Consider the following 16477-nt stretch of genomic DNA (forward strand, 5'->3'; position numbering starts at 1 on the left):
AAGGTTACAGAGGAGCAGCAGTAGGCTGCTATCTACAGGGTCCCTGGGTTGGGACCCAGAGTAGTGGGTGAGCCTGGGTCACTTCCTGCTCCCGCTTCTCCATCTCTCCAGAGGCTTCGTCCCCTCCCCACATTTTTCTGCTCCCACACCACCCCCTCCGTCCAAGTGTGCCCCACCCTTACCCTGCTTTTCATGACCCAGTTCTTCCCCCTCCTTCCAGTGCCTCCGACTCACCACTGAACAGCTGATTGGTGATGGGCAAGAGGCACTTGAGCTGGGGCGGGGGGAAGAGAAGGAGCTGATCAGCAGGGCCTGCCAAACAGCTGATGGGTGGGGACTGCCGATTAGCTGACTGGTGGGTGGCTGCTCCTGGGTGCTGAGCACCCACTGTTTATTTTCTGTGGGTGCTCAGGCCTGGAGCACCCAGGAAGTTGGCACCTATGGAGTAGGCAGTGTCAAGGGCTGGATAGGAACAGAGGAATGATTCGAAGGGTTTCAGGGATTGGGTTGCATATATTGTTATTCTGCCTCGTGAAGGAAAGGCTGGCTTTGAACTAGTGTGGCTGCAGGGCTGGCAGTGTCAGGGAGATGACACTCAGCTACCCACAAAAGACTCCCTCTCACTGGAGGCAAGAGGTAACAAGGTGATTCACAGTCCAAGAACCATCACAGGGAGCCACATATACTGAACATATTTAAATGAGTTGTTATGATGAGTAGAATTAATGTAATTGTCTTACATAATTAGGAACCAGGGAACAAAAATATTAAGCACATGAGAGCAGAAGAGAGCCCGTACATGCCAAAATATAGGGGAAGAAGCCAACTTTCTTTTGGATTACGTAGTAAATCTATGTCAGATCATTTGACAGCACTTGGCAACTTTCCACTAGTTTGCCAGAACCAGGAAAAAGTTGGCTTCATTACACATTACAGGAGAATTATTCAGACTCCAATATAAGATTCTGGCACCATTTTCAATCTCTAGAATATCTTACTCTGCCCAAATCAACGCTCTTAGTACCACTCCACACAGTGGCATGATATACAAATGAAGGCCTGGTCTACACTAGAAAATTAAGTCAGTTTAACTATATCAGTCAGAGGTGTGAAAAATCCCTCTATAGACAGTGCTAGGTCAATGGAAGAATTCTTCAGTCAATCTAGCTATTAAGGCAGCATAGGTAGTGTCTATAATGAAGCACTACAATGGTTCTGCTCTAGCATTTTAAGTGTTGCCATATCCAAAAACTACCAAAAAAAAAGTTGCTATCTAGAATGAAACTTCGGGTGTATTGTCAATGTGTCTAGCTAAACCTCAAAAGTTGAATCCTTCAAAAATAAAATCCTGGTCCATTTACATCCTGCAGGAGGCACATTAAGGATTTTATGTTCTCTCTTGATAAAAAGGCACTGTGTCTGATACAGCAAAGAAGTCATTCCAAGAAAATTCTTCCTTCATTCAACAATAACATTGCCTGGGTCAATCTGCCTTCATACGTTTCAATGTAAGCATAGTTTGTGAGGGGATTTGCCTTGGGTTCTCAATATTTTTGCATATACAGAAGAACCCCTGTTTTATGAACTAATTGGAGATTGAGGAGTTAAAATTGAACATCTCAAAATTACAATAGGTATGGTGCAAAAGTTGCAGTATGGTGCACTGCATCACTTTCTTCTTGTTGTTCAAGCCATGACAAAGCAATTTGCAATTCACTGAAGGCTTTGCAATGCAAAGGGAGGTTGTCTTGTTCTTCATCAACACCACTTTCATTATGCAATTCCCCACCCTTCACCTCTGCAATTGGGAAAAATGGTTAATATAATTTGTTGTTTGTAAGATTGGTGCTCATAAAATTGAGCTTTTGTTGTACAGCCAGATGAGTATTCTGCTATTTGGTAAGCCACATTGCTAACTACTTATTTAGACCATGTTTTCCAAAATGACCTACAGTTTTGAAGGGTATAACTATCTGTGGGCACCAGTGCCATTTTTGTTTAACTACCTCCCTTGCAGGTTGTGCCTGTAAGGGAGGTAGCTAAAAGTCAAAACACTATTGACTGTATCCAGAAATATTTTGATCCATAAAATTGAAAGCCAGGTTGAGGACATTTTAATAACCTGTCCTCTTATGTACAGTCCACCACACAGGTAAAAATATTGCATAATACTTATTATTTTGTGTAACTTACACATGAGGTACAGTTCTTTTCAGAAGAAGGCTCCCAAACACTTAAGGTTTAATGGAATAGCTTAAAGAAAAAGATTAATAGCTTTGTCCATCACCCAGCAGAATAGTAAAAGAATAAGGCTCAGCTGTAGCACACAAACCAACTGTAGTAGTTCAGATTCCCGACAGGCTCCAAGCTAACATTTTATAGACATCAATAACAATACTTCTCATTAATATAATGTTTTCCATCTGAGGATCTTAACTTTTCCACAGATATTACTGAAATTAAGCCTGGCAGCACCCCTGGGAGGTATGCAAATGCTGTTGTCTCATTTCATAATGTTTTTTACATGCAAAGTCCTTTTAAGTCACAAATACTTTTTGCTTTGGTAAAATTTACACCAAAATGGTTAAAAATGAAAAAATTGAAACTAAACACTTTATAATTATTGAAGGAAAACATTTTTTTTTACCCAAACTATATTTTATTCAAATTTTCAATGTCAACTTTTCACCCCAAATTGGGAAGGCAGAACTTTTTATATCAAATTTTCAAAGGACAGGAAAAGTCTTTCCTGCCCACCTCTAGTCTCTCACTGATCTACAGTACAATTCTCCTTTCCTAATGTTATTGGTATCTTTGACTTATCCAGGAAGATATTACATCACAAACACTACAGGCCTGATCCAGCTTTCAGTGAAGTAAATGATAAAAAGCTCATTGATTTTCATAGGGTCAGGGTCTGCATGATTTTGATATTAACAGTTCTGAATAGTAAAAAATACCAATGATGTCATTTTTAAAGAAAGTGCTGGTGTGGACAGATATTAATTGGTATTGTTATAAAAATACAAACCAAACCATCAAGTATTCAAGGGAAAGCAGAAGATTATAAATAAGTGAAACTTGATTGCTTTTTAGGTGTTTTCAATTTTGGGGTGGGAATGTATACTACAGTGTCTGTACCTCGTGCAGCATGCCAAGTCTTGGATAACTTTCCGTGCAGCCAACACACAGCATCGCTGATCCATATCAGGCTATCAGTTCCCAGTTGTCAAGAGTTCCAAAAAGAAGCGGTGGACTTCTGAAAGGCCGACCGGGAACAAAACTGGGAAGCACTGAAGAAGAGTGTGGTGACAATACCAGCCTGGCATAACTCTGTAAATAAGACCTACCGGCACTTCTGTGGTGCTATCTACAAAGCAGCCTGCAGAGCCATTCCACACAGTTGCCACCCGGTCTACATCCCCTCTCTTGATGAGGAGAGCACTGCCTTGCTCAAGCAGTATGAGGCATCTGGTGACTCAGATGTCACTGACTATCTGATCGAATCATTGGACACTGCTCGCCAAGCCTTGGAGCAGCGCAGCAGTCACCTGCACTCTGCCAACCCTCAGTGACACCCAACCAGGTAGCTGGACACCTACTTAAAGTGGCCAGAGCACCTTTGGAGAAACAGATGTGAAGACAAGTGAGGAACGAACGGCGTATGTTTAAACATATACACCAGATCAGAAGCTGCCCAGAACTATTCAGGGTAACAGAGCTGGAACAGATAGAATGTACAGCATCAAATGTGGAACAGCTGTGGGCTATGACAACGTATCTCCAGAAATCCTGAAAAATGTTGGCCCCCGTGTTTGGCTTTGGCTTGTGAAATTCTTCATCAGGGTCATCAGTGAAGGTAGGCTACCAAAGATATGGCACACCACAAGAGTCATTGGCCTCCTAAAGCCTGGAAAGCACCCAAGTCAAGCATCAAGCTATGGTCCCATATCATTACTGTCGGTGTGCTTCAAGGCACTGGAGCACTTGGTCCTACAGTACATATTATCCGACGTGGAGAGAATTTTCAGCCCTTACCAAGCTGGCTTTTGCCGAGGCCATAGCACATGTGACCAAGTATTCACACTGACCACATTTGTTGAAAATGGCTTTCGGAGAAACTCGAAAACAGGCACTGTTTTCATCAATCTAACAGTGGCGTACAATACGGTATGGCACACTGGCCTGCTTGTGAAGGTATCACGGGTCCTGCTACCTTGGGTCACATGTATCATTGAACTGTTCCTCTGCGATAGGCAGTTTAGAGTCCATATGCGGGAGAGGACAAGTGCTTGGAGACAACAGAGCAATGGGTTACCCCAGGACTCTGTACTTTCTTCAACCCTGTTCAACCTTTACATTAATGACCTGCCAACAACGGAGTCATGAAAGTTCATTTACGCAGATGACATCTGTTGCAGTACCAGGGCCTGGATGTTTCATGAGCTTGATGCAATTATAAACTGGGACATGATAAAGTTAGCTGACTACTGTAAGAGTTGGCACCTCCAGCCAAGCATCATAAAAACGGCCTCCAGTTTGTTCTATCTTCATAATGCGAGTGCAACCCGAGAACTGAATGTTTATCTGAATGGTAAGAACGTGAAGCATGAAGTAGAACTGGTCTATCTAGGTGTGACCTTAGACCGCACACTGAGTTACAATGCCCACCTGAAGAAGACAGCAGCTAAAGTTAAGACGCGCAACAATCTTAGCAAACTGGCAGGTTCATCATAGGGTGCTCATGCTCCAACTTTGCGGATGCCAGCTCTTGCCACCTCATATTCAGTCGTGGAGTACTGCATACCAGTTTGGAGTCGATCGTCACACACCAAACTGGTGGACATGCAGTTACATGCCTCCATGCATATAATCTCCAGCACCCTGTGTCTGACTCCACTCCTATGGCTTCCAGTTCTGAACAATATTGCTCCTCCTCATATCAGACAAGAGGTTGCCACTGGCAAGTTACTGGAGAAGGTATGCACCAATTCAAGCCTGCCACTGCAAAATGACCTGTTTAAATCACCAGCTGCACGTTTTGTGGTCACGTCGCCCATTATGGTCTTATCTGCCACGCTAGGATGTTAGGGTGGAAACACTCTGGTGAGAGGAATGGATATCTGCTATAATCCCCAACTAGTCCCTCATTGCCAACCTCACAATTTGCCCACCTGAGCTTAGGGTCCCTGCCTCGTTGCCATGGTCCCTATTGAACAGGTTCCGGACTGGGCAAGGTCTCTGTACAGCCAACAAGTATTGATGGGGCCTTCGTGACAGCCCTTTGTGCAACTGCAACTCAACACAAACAATGATGCACATTGTTGATGAAAGCCTGCTGATTAGGTTCAGTGGTGGCCTAGAAGAACTGCATCACACCACTGAAGATGCCAGCGCTTAGCTAGACGACTATGCACACGTTAAATAAATTAATGTACCTCGTTCCCCAGACCTGGATTCATGTGATTACATCAGAATCTCAAATTTGATTTTAAACAAATCTATTTCTTGCCCTCATGTTTGCAGAGAAAAGCTTGAAAATATGAAGCAAGTGAAAATGAGGTAGTTAAACTGAAACAACAGTTTTGAGAGGTGTGAACTGCTCCAAAATAGGGTATTAGCTCCAGGACCTACTGATCTCAGGAGCCTGCACTGCCCCAATGGAGGGTTTTGTGTGTGGCAGGAGGAGAAGAATGCAGCAGACCTAGTCCGTCCATCCATGAGGATACATCCCAGGTGCTGGGAAAATATTAGGAGGTCCTGCTACCACTCCTGAGGAGGAAAAGGAAGTTCCAGATTAGTACCCCAACACTCTGGAATGGAAGGAGACCTTCTGTATCTTCAATTCTCAGCAGGGGGAGGGCAGTTATTCAGAGACAGGGTACCAAGGGTGGAGCTCTGTGTCATTCCCTAAAACATCAGATAGTCTTTATCCAGACCTGATCTTACATAGCTCCACATCTAAAAAGGACCTTCAAACTCAATGTAATTAAGAATGTGATGAGGACAGGGTAAAACAAATCACATGTAGTTATTGAAACAAGAGATGCCAAGTTTCTTTTGCAGAGAAAATATCAGTGTGCGAATCAATATAAATTCTCCAGTCCACAAAAACTATCTTGGGATACTATTAAAGCACAGCTATCAAAAACCAGACAGTAAAGAAATAGTGGATTGTTTCTGAAATTATTTTTGATAATTATTGATTGCTCTTGAAATGCTCAGTGAGGTCCTTGGATAGTTTTTTTTTTTTTTTTGCAACAAAGCTTTTTATGTACTTGTTTAGATAATAAAACTAAAAGAGAAAAATGTGCTTCCATTATTTAATAAAAATACCTTACTAAAGAGCTCCATTTAGAACATTTTACTCTTGGCAATGCTCTGCTTTCATTTAAATTTATGAGAATGGCACGTGTGCATCTGAGGGCAGATTTTAACCCACAGGAGAGAATTTTTCAGCAGTTAAGCTCAGAAATTTAAAGCTTTGGGTTGCCAATTGAAACTAGGTCCTTGAAAACAAATAATAGGAGAGATGGATGAAACTTTGGAAAAAGAGAGGAAAATGAATGGTTACTGAAGGCAGAACATGAGAGTCATCTGGGCTAATTCAAAAGCTAGTGGAAGTCAATGAAAAGTTCAGGCTCACAGAGCAGAGAAATGAGCAAATAAGAGGATTTTAGAAGCAGAGAGAGACATTCTGGAAGTGGAGAGAAAAAATAGCCTTACACAGAGGATGTTCCGAAAATCAAGGTCACAGAGCTTCACTGTCGGATCCATAGATTTTAATTCAAGAAGGGACCATTATAATTATCTAGTTTGGTATCTTCCAGCATCTGGCCCAATAACTAGTGGTTGAACTAGAACATATGTTTCATAAAAATGTCCAATCATGATTTAAAAAGTCAAAGAGATGGAGAATTTATCACATCCCTTGGTAATCTGTTCCAATGTTAATTGCTGTCGGCGTTTAAAATTTTGCATCTTGTTTCCAGTTTTAACTTCATTGACTTCAGCTTACAGCCATTGGGTCTTGTTATGCATTTGTCTGCTAATTTAAAGAGCCCCGTAGCATCAAATATTATCTCCCTTTGTAGGTACTTTTAGAAAAATCTCCTTGTACTTCTCATCAACAAACTAAGAAAAGTAAGCATCTATTGTCTTTCATTGTAAGGTGTTTTCCAAAGCACATATATTCTTATAGTTCCTCTGTAAACATTCTCCAAATTTTCAGGTGTCCTTTTTAATATAAGGACACCTGAACTGGACATAGTATTCCAACAGTGGTTTCATTGGTGCCATATACAGTTTCAATATCACTTCCTCATTGCTGCACAATATTCCCCTGTTTATACATCTAAGGATCACATTAGCCATTTGCCACAGCATTACACTGGAAATTTATGTTCAGCTGATTGACAATAACCTCAAGTTCTATTCAGAGTCACTACTTACCATAATATAGTCCTCCATCTTGTAAACAAACCCATGGATATTTTTCTGCCACAGTGAGACAGACTAGATTTATTTTTAATGAATTTAATAAAATAAATTACAATAATATGTATTATCCTATGGGTAAATTATCCCATAGCTGTCTACTATGTGATTTGTAAAAGTAACATTTAACTGGTACTGGCCACAATCAGAGCCTGTATACTGAGGTAGATGGCTCACTGGTTTGACAGCAATTCCTATCTTCCAGAGAAAACAGTATGTATGAGCTAATTAGTATTCCAGTTTATAAACTGATGTGCCAAAAATCTAAGAAGAAATAGGGGTAAGTTAATAAGAGTCCCCCTGAGACTCCACCAGTGATCAGGCATTGTGCTGTTTGAAGTAGCCCAGCAAATTAGAAACAGTCAGTGTCCCAAAACAGGAAAGCTTTCTCTTCATGGGGACCATGAATTTAGCAAGGGATAGCACAGCTACCATTATATTGTCATGCTGAAAAGCTTCGAGTGTTGTGAGCTTTTTCCTCCTCTTCTGGGTAACTGGACGGAGAGCAAGGTCATATTTTTTCTCCCAGTCCTTAAAATGTCTCCCTCTGCTTTTATCTCTTCAATCAGAATTTCCCATCTGCATTTTTCTGCTTTGACATAACTGGAATTCTTCAGCAGTAGTCTGTATCTAGAAAATCATTTGGAAAGTCCAGCCCCAAATCAGTGGGCATTTTTTGTTCCACAAAATCAACTATTTCTTTGCTAAAAACTTCACTTGATATATTTGCTCTTGACCAGGTTTCAGTTGCTCAAGTCTGAAACAGTTGCTTGCAGAAAACGTCAGCAGTTTCAGGCAGGGTCTGCATTAGGAAAAATGGCGCTCTGGGCGAACCTGTATTTTGGCACCCCTGGCACAACAGTTGCCAACTTTCACATGTTAAATAAGCACCCCGACTTTCACAATAAGCCAAAAATCAAGTTAATCCCATTTCAAAATAAGGCCAGAACAAGCCAATCCCTAAGAACCCCAACACTCTATGTGACTAGATCCCCCTGGTGGGCCATCTGCGACTGTGGTGGGCCCGCTGTGCACCCCTGACTCTTTCCTCTCTTGCCCATGCTTGCTAGGAGCTGATGAAAAAAAACCAAACAACAAGCTACAACAAGCAGCAAGCTACATGCCAAACAAAAAACAAGCTACAAGCCAAAAACTAGCCAACAAGCAATTCACAAGCCAATTAAGCCAAAACTAAGCCCAATTTCTGCATTTTTTTTGCGGGTTTGGCATGTCTGGCCCCAGGCCCTCACTGCCTCCCTGGCCTCCCCATACATCCCTTCTGTCTCCTGCTGCCTTCCCCACATTGTGCCTGGGCCCTGATACCTCCCCTGCCCCCCCCCGCCCCCCATTGGCCTGAGTTTCTTTCCATAGTCTCTCATCCCAGGCATGCCCTGCTCCTTGCCTCTTGACCAAGGCGCCCTCCCTGACCACGGTGCCCCCTGATCTCTGGCAGATTGGCATTGCTCCTGTTTTTCAACCCCAGACTAAACAATTCTCCATACCTTCTATTTTATTATCTAAATCACAGATTTTGATCCCTGTAAACCTCACATTTTGTTCCACTGATGTCAAATGTCTTACATGTTGTACCACTTTGCTTTAAAGTTTCCATTAACTCATGTATCTCCCATGTGGTAGGCCCTAGTTTGTGCAGCAGGAGAGGGTAATTCAGCCCTCTTTCTGCTATGATCTCTGTTCACTTTTTTTCAAAGGGTTTTCATCTTTTCCTTTTTTCCTTTCCCAGGCTATCACCTACTATTAAATTCTATAGGCACGTACAGTAATTTTTATAGGACTCTGCTACATGTCTATAGAACACCACTGATTTCAGCTGTACTAAATTTAAGCAGACTCTCATTTTACATCTTTGCCAAATTCTTTTCTTTTCTTAAGTCCTCATTGATCTCAAAATGAAACTGACAGAATTTGATTTCCCCCAAACAGAATGTAGACCTTTGATTCTGGAATCAACATGCTGCCCCCCACCCCCACCCCATGCTCCTGTAGTCCTACAAAGAGATTCAGGCAGGTGGATCCCCATTGACTTCAAAGAGTTACTGTGCAGACTCAAGAGATCTAGCTGCTGATCAGCATACTGTCATTGAAATGAATGGAGCTACGCCAGCCGACACAAGTGAGAATGTAGTCTGCTGAATCTACTCCTAAGGGCCATTCCCTAAAATGTGTATGTTCAGCAGTGTATTTAGATTATGCATATCGTAATTCACTGGTGCACAACTTCATAAATATGTATAGACCATCTCACGTCAGGCAATAGTTAAAAGCTAAATTCATCTGTATCTGCAATATTTCTGTTTGTGTATTTGTCCACAGAGATAACAATAATCAGCACTCCCATGAAACAGTGCTCTTGAACTACAAATTTTAATGGGTGTGAAAAGAAACTGGTGAATAATGCCTAAACGAGTGTCCAAAGACAGCCAAATCTTTTCACAGAGAACTTATTTTTAGGTTCATTGTGGTGGTCATGGACGTGCTGTCATATGAATTGGGATAATGTCAGTTTCACTGTGAACATAGAGCATGCGTGGAAAACGTTCACAGTGCAGCCATGTGCAGGCACAAGTCAATTTGCAACGATTCATTGCTGAGGGTTTTGTGTTTTTTTAACTCATTGCTGAGTGTGGGGGTTTTTTTTTATTTTATTTTATTTCCTGAACTCAGTCCCACCACCAAACTGTAATTTCCCAAACTACGTCTGGAGTCTGGCTGATTTAGGAACAGCACTGATGAGCTACCTGAAAGCAAGTCCCATCCCACACCTGCTGATTAGAAACAAGTAAACTCAGCCTATGAACTCTTGTTCATGTGACTAATAGAATTACAATGAATGCAATGGCCTTATTTATGTAAGTAAGTGTTTGCAGTAAGGACCCCCAAATGGCTATGGTTCTGGGTACAAAGATGATGCTAAAGGAGGATTTAATGAAGAGAGATGCAATATGAGAGGATGGTGGTGGGTTAGACAGGACATAAAGGCACATATCCAGGAAGGATGTAGACTCTTTTCTCCTTGGTAGGAAAACATGTGCTGTAAAAGCTCTCATGAGGAAAATAAAAACAAAACAAATGAAAATAAAAATAAAGAAGCTAAAGATGTTTAAAGAAAAGGAGTACTTGTGACACCTTAGAGACTAACAAATTTATTTGAGCATAAGCTTTCGTGAGCTACAGCTCACTTGCATCCGATGAAGTGAGCTGTAGCTCACAAAAGCTTATGCTCAAATAAATGTGTTAGTCTCTAAGGTGCCACAAGTACTCCTTTTCTTTTTACGAATACAGACTAACACAGCTGCTACTCTAAAGATGTTTAGAGATTAATCACAAAACATTGAATATGTTGATGGTTATCTGTCCTGTCATCAAAACAGAGGACAGATATTTTGAAATATTTTAAGGTAGTCAACAGTGCTTTGGAGTACAAGTTGGTCATTTGAATGGCTAACCTTTTCTAAGAAGATTGTTTTTAAATTATATTCATGTCACAGCTTTGTATGACTGAACTGTTTTCTCTGAAGTGGCTGGGTGGCTTTAAAAACACGTGAAACGGCTTGCCTTAGATATTGCTGTCTTTTTTTGGTTAAGTGGTGCAAATTAATAATTCCTTTGTGTGAGGTAAAGCCTCATTGCAATGCTGTTCCTGTGACTGGAGTAAGTCACAGTTCTGCACCCTGAGTGCAGACATTTGCAGTTCATCAGGGCTGTGCCAATTGTGGGAAATGCTCACTTCACTAGTTAGGGTGTGTCTTTGATGAGTCTGGAGATGATGGGGAAATGCCCTTTGCCTCCTGGGAAGAGTTGGAAGGGGGATCCCAAGTGAGAGCAGCTGGGGCATTGCTATGTGCGATTCCTCTGGTTTCCCCTTCCTCTCCCTTCAGTATGTGCTTATGGAGGAGGAGGAGGAGGTGATTGTTGCTTCTTTCTTGTTCCCTCCCTGTTTCCCCCTCCACATGCTGCTAGGAAGGTTCAGCCAGGGTATCTCACATGGTGGGAGGGGCTCCATTACCTGGATACCCACTCCTGCTGCCATTGGACTGTGAGGCCATGATCAGGACACATTGCCTGGGTGGCTATAGCTTGCTCTTGCTGCTGAGTGGTCATTTGGGGCTCTGTTCCAGTCTGATTTTTACCCACCCTTATCTAGTATGCCTGTTATTATGCTGATGGAGCAAGTTTGAATGCCAAAGTTTGTTTGGGTCTGGAAGGATTTTGTTCCCCATGTGGCATAATTGGCAAACGTCTGTGTGGGTTTTTTCACTATACTAAACAGGTATTTAATCTGTACTGTTTACAAGGACAAAACTCCATGTAGCAAACATGGAAATAAAATGGGCTGTATGGAAATTGCTTTGCTAAAACCTAATTAAAAGGTTTTGTGATACAGGTGGACATTTTGGTTCAGATCCTCAGCTGGTGTATGTCGGTGTGGCTCCATTAGCATCACGAGATCGACACCAGTGTCCAATGTACAACAGATGGAGATCTGTCCTTTCTATTACAAAGCAGAGGTAAATACACATTTATTAAAACACACAGTTTAGACCATTCCCTTTCGGTAATCATCTAAATCTAGAAATAGGTGTAAGGAAAATAAAACTAATTTAAAAAAATGAGTCAAAGAGTATAAATGGTAATTAATGCTGACTCAACAGTAATAACTTTAAGTAGCTTTTCCTGTAGCTTGTTTACAGCTTTATTGGAGAGTATTTGTTAACCTCACCACTGGCTTTGCCCACTTTTGGGTCATGCAGATGTTTTGCAGTTGGAAACAATTTCCCCCTGTTTTTTTCTGCAAATATGTTCTCCTAGATCTCTGTGCAGTGTAGTGGGAGAGGAGAATAAAGACCAGAGTCTTTCATTATTTCAGGGTCTAAATCTATTGGACCATATGGTCCCTACTGAAGTGGAGAGCATATTTTAGTAAACTGCTATGAGATGGCACCACAGACTGAATGATGGTATCTCAACTTTGATGCACACTGAACCAAATGTCTGGGGTAATATTAAAGGAATCACCTAAGAGAGACTGAATAAGTGAAGAGACTCTGATGCTGGTCATTTTAGACCAGGTGTAGAGACTATTCAGATCAATTTGCTTGTGTATTAGTATAGATAAAAGTAATTTTTCAAATGTATTATGGTATATTTGGTGTTTAACTTCATGAAAACTAATGGGACGGTGTGTGCATTGTTTTTATTTATCCATGTCCTGTTACATTTACATTGTAAATGCCCCATAACTAAAAAAAACTCAGACAAGAAAGAATCCTGGTGAAATGCAAATTAAGAACTTTAACAGAAAAGTGCTAATTTCAAAGTAAGCGGCCATTGTGTGTGACGACCGGAGGTCAAAGACTCAAAGCGCATCCGTCACTCATTGTCATCAGAGGAAAAGCCCACCTGGTAGAGAGACTGTCAGCTTTCTTTTTTGTCAGAAGAAGCTCTATGTATGGATGCATGGAAAGATCCTTCTGGCCTGTTTGGACCCTTACAGGGAAGTGTACCAGAATCAAAACAGAGACCCCAGAGACAATCTAGGTTTCCTGAAAAGACTTTTGGGAAACTGGAAGCTCTTACATCACTGCCACCACTTGGAATTACAAACTGTTAATATATTTTACCTGCAGTATATATATATACTGTTAATAACACCTGTTAATATATTTTACCTGCTTTAACCTCTTAATAACTCTCATTTCCTTTTCTTAGCTAATAAACCTTCAGTTAGTTTAGTATAGAATTGACTGCCAGCATTGTCTTCGATGTAAGATGTGACCAATTGATCTGGGATAGGTGACTGGTCTCTTGTGACATGGAGAACCCTGATGTGGTGTGATTTTTGGTTTACTTGACCTTTTATCATAAAGTTCAGTCTGTCTGGGTGGCAAGATAGTCTGGAGAGTCTAAGAGGACTGTCAGTGACTCCATGGCAAGAGTGGTATAGTGATCCAGGAGTTCACTTTTGTTACTGGTTGGGTGAAATCTAATTACAGAACACACCACCAGTGTGGGGTATCTACCTTGTTTTCTGACAGTCTGCCCTGAGGTAGGCACACGCAGTGTTGAGCCACTCCAGGCAGCGTGGCAGAGACATCTGACTGACTGAACATTCCTAAAGTAGGGAGTGGTTTTGAGCTTATAAATAAGAAGACTGCAGTGGGGTCTCTTTCCCTCTCTCATCTGCCATCCAGATGCTTTGTGATGCAACATGAACATTCCATATGATCTGCATATCATTATGGATTTGCATACACTGGGAAAATGAACTGAACATTACAAATTGGGTGAGTGTATGTACAACAAGAAGGCTCAAAATTCCCTATGACACCTCACTTAATAGTCCATGGTCTAAGGGTATGTTTATGTTTGAGCTGGGAGGTGTGATTCCCAACTTACATGAATATACCCATTCTAGTTCTGCTCCAGATAACGTGCTAAAAATATCTCTGTTGCATAGGGGGGCGCTCTGGCTAGCTGCCTGTGTACAAACCCACCTGGCCCCCCTGGATACATACTCAAGATGCATACCCAAGACAACACCCATGCTACCCCAGCTACTCTGCTATTTTTTTAGCATGCTAGCTGCAGAAGAGCTAGTATGGATACATTCAAACAAGCTGTGAATAACACCTCCCAGTTCAAATGTATCTGTACCGCCAGTGTGTCAGCCCATAGATCAGGTTGCCTCTCTTTTCAAATTACCAAATTTTGATAAAATATTAATAAAAGGGCCTAGTCCTACAAGCCTTACTTCAATAGAACTATTTGCATGAGTAATGGTGGCAGGACTAGCTCAAAATGTATGCACTGGAATGTATTTACAATTTGATTAACGAGACTCCTTCTCCTTTGTTTCTGAAGATTGTTTTTATTTTTATTGTGGATATGCTGTTTTGCTACTTCTCTGTTATGGACAACATTTCTGTAATTTTAGCAACTAAGATCTGAAGTTCACTCTTACTCCATTGAAGTCATTTTTATTTTTTTCTATTGACTTTCATGAATGTTGTATCAGGCCTTAAATGATGAATGCTCTGCTACATGCAATTATTGTCTCATAGCTTCCCCCTAAGAGCTAAAAACTTACATATTTGTAACTTCTGTATTCTCTCCTGTTGTATTTACCTCTGGATTTTGAGACACATCTGAGAAGGTGTTGCATTATGACACAGATGATCAAAATGTTTTCTCCTAAATGCATTTTGAAAAATTACTATTTTTGCTTCATTTCTGACGCACTAGTGTGATTTATTTTTCATGTAAAGATTTTCAGTGCACTAACTAATCTGAGATACTTTCAATATGCTGTCTACTTTATTTTGTGTTGCCTGTGTTCTCTGTGCTTCCATGTCTTCTACAGGCAGTAGAGTCATGCCATGACAAAGAGATATCTAACTTTCAGTGAAATATAGTGAATGTTTAAAACTACTCAGTGGTAGAAAAATAGCTGTTTAGACATTTCAGTATGCTTCTTGGCAAAATAACTTTTTTAAAGAAACTTTTGAAAAATGTTCAGCTTTTACAATGCCTTAGAGGCTGAACAATCAACTATATATAAAACACTTTTCAGCTCCTAGGAAGAAAATTGCTTTAAAATATATTAAATGTTTATCTTTGTTTGACGGCGTTAATAATATTTTAGGGATATGCAAAAATAGCTTTTCCACAATTTTTGATCCCCATCAGTATTTTGTAATGGATTTTCGTTTCACATTTTTGATGTGGTGTTTACAAAGTGAGACAGGCAAATAGCATTTTTTCCCAAGTTTTGTCAATGCACTTCACTGTTATCAGAATTCAGTCTAGTGTGACCCCAGATGGTTATTGTTCTCAAGGAGTGATATCTGAAGTTTTACAGGGTTTGACAGTGTTTCAGATGGAAGACACGTGTCTTGGAAGGGTTGGCATTCAGGAGCCATGTGCAATAATATTCTCCAAGGACACGCAGGGAGCCATTTAGAATGTGCTCAAATCCTTCTGACTGCATGGCAATGAAAAATCTTTGGCATAAATGATTCTTTGCACATTGGGAAATTCTGGTTGGTCATTTGTGTAGGCATTAAGCAACAAGGGTGCTAGTGCTGATCCTTGGGGAAACATTTTCCATGGAATCTCTCATCAACTTTTCTGAACATTCATCTTGACAAAGAAACATTGATTCTAGAGCAGGGAGATCTGGGCATCTTGATGTTTCTCAGAATTCTTGCTAGTTTCACTAGGAGTGCATGACAGTTGTGAGTGTCATAAGTGTCAACAGCCCCTGACATCCAAAGAGTACACCAAGAAGCTTAAAAAAATGGAACCCCAGAAACTGTGTACTCCAAAAACTGGCGAATTTAAAATGGGGAGCAAACCCTAAAACACTCTGAGCAACCAGTCTCATCCTGTAATGCTTAGCTGTGGAATAATCCGCCCTGTATAATCACAATTGAGCCATGCATACAAAATTGATACTGAACTCAATCAATCCTGTAGGATCAGCACAATCCTTTGAAACCAACTCCAACATTGTCCTTATACTACCTACCTGGGATTGCCCCATCATCAGAGAGGCAGGATGCCCTCAATAACAGGGAGAGATAAAATAAGATGTTCATGGCATGGCCAGACTTCACCACCCTAGATACTGAAATCCAGAAAGAGCTTTTCCTCTGAAAATACCTTAACCCAAAATACAATGGTGGAAGTCATACAGTAAAAAATAAAAAAAATTGTGGGAAATGCAGATGACCCTGAAGAACTTGGCTCCTTCAGAACAACTCCCTCCAGGCACTGACCTCAAGGAAAAACACTGCTATACTCTAAATTGAGGGAGAGTTGGTGTAGCAAAGACTTGTGATAACATAGCCAAGGGGAAGCAGAATGAACCCAAATATGAATATGGAGAGGTTAGACAAACCTTTGCCCAAACCTTTGCCCAATGTAGTGCCCCATCAATATCCTGTACCCGTGAGAAACT

The sequence above is a fragment of the Chelonia mydas genome, chromosome 1 (genome assembly GCF_015237465.2).
Source record: "Chelonia mydas isolate rCheMyd1 chromosome 1, rCheMyd1.pri.v2, whole genome shotgun sequence".
Lineage (NCBI taxonomy): Eukaryota > Metazoa > Chordata > Testudines > Cheloniidae > Chelonia > Chelonia mydas.